Source organism: Sinocyclocheilus anshuiensis, unplaced genomic scaffold, assembly GCF_001515605.1.
Source record: "Sinocyclocheilus anshuiensis isolate Anshui unplaced genomic scaffold, SAMN03320099.WGS_v1.1 scaffold491, whole genome shotgun sequence".
Classification (NCBI taxonomy): Eukaryota; Metazoa; Chordata; class Actinopteri; order Cypriniformes; family Cyprinidae; genus Sinocyclocheilus; species Sinocyclocheilus anshuiensis.
This window is the reverse complement of record NW_015551041.1, coordinates 655,773-656,812: the sequence shown is the minus strand read 5'-3', so window position 1 is coordinate 656,812 and position 1,040 is coordinate 655,773. Positions and strand designations below refer to the sequence as shown.

General features: G+C 33.1%; 1 protein-coding gene across 1 annotated transcript in view; it reads right to left on the bottom strand.

Moving 5' to 3' along the window:
* The window catches only part of LOC107661459 (dedicator of cytokinesis protein 4-like), an 82,244-nt gene that overhangs the window by 58,384 nt on the left and 22,820 nt on the right, over nt 1–1,040 (bottom strand). The gene's annotated exons all lie outside the window — the stretch shown is intronic.

Below are 1,040 nucleotides of genomic sequence, written 5' to 3'. Positions count from 1 at the left end.
CTCTTTCCAATCAGATACCAAGTATGATCAAGGTTAACATCACCATTATCAATATTGATACTTATATTAAAGGATATTTTGTGTGATTTCTATGGATAAAATGGGTAATTATAGCCATTTAACAAATTATTATTTTTATTACTATTAACATTAAATAGGTCAAAAAATCTAATTAAGATGAGTTTTTTTTGTTTTTCATTAATTAACAACAATTTTAGAAAAGGTAATTACAGTTAAATGTAATTACAGCCAAATTTAACAACTTCTGTATTAAATATAAAATAATTTAATAAATGGGTCAAATGTTACGGTATATATATATTAGTGCTGTCAAACGATTAATCGCATCCAACATAAAAGTTTTTGTTTACATAATATACTGTATGTGTGTGTACTGTGTATATGTCACGCCCTTGGACTACCCCTGTGTTCCGTGTCTTGTGTTTTGCTCCCTATATGCCCCGTGACCCAGTTTCTCCCATGTTAATTGTGTTTATTGATTCCAGGTGTATCTTGTTAAATCCCTCGTTTAGTTCCTGTATTTAACACTAGAACCACCACAGGGTAAATTTTACCCGTGGCTATTTTTAAAACGTACATAAGATATTTTTAATATGGCTGTTTTTAAAACGTACATAAAAGATTTTTAATAAAACATTCAAGTCTCCCAGTCACTGACTTTTACTAAAATTGTGTGATTTACAATCCCCGGTTGTTAAAAACTGTTTAGATAAAACCAGATAAAAAAAGGGGCATTTATAGGCTACCTATAAGCGCCAGCGCGGGTCAAATTTACCCACCTACATAATGCCTGTATGTTCGCGCTGTCATTTTCGTGCTGCTTATGTTTTACCATAATACTAGGCAACACCTTTCACTCACTGAATTAGCGGTTATCAGTTTCATAAATAAAGACAAAATGAGTAAAAGAAGGCGATTTATGAATGCTGAAGAGGTATAAGAAGCACTAAATGCCATGAGCGATGGAGAGTCTGATGGTGGGGAGATAAGTAAAGCGTCCTGTCGGCTCAGCATCTGAC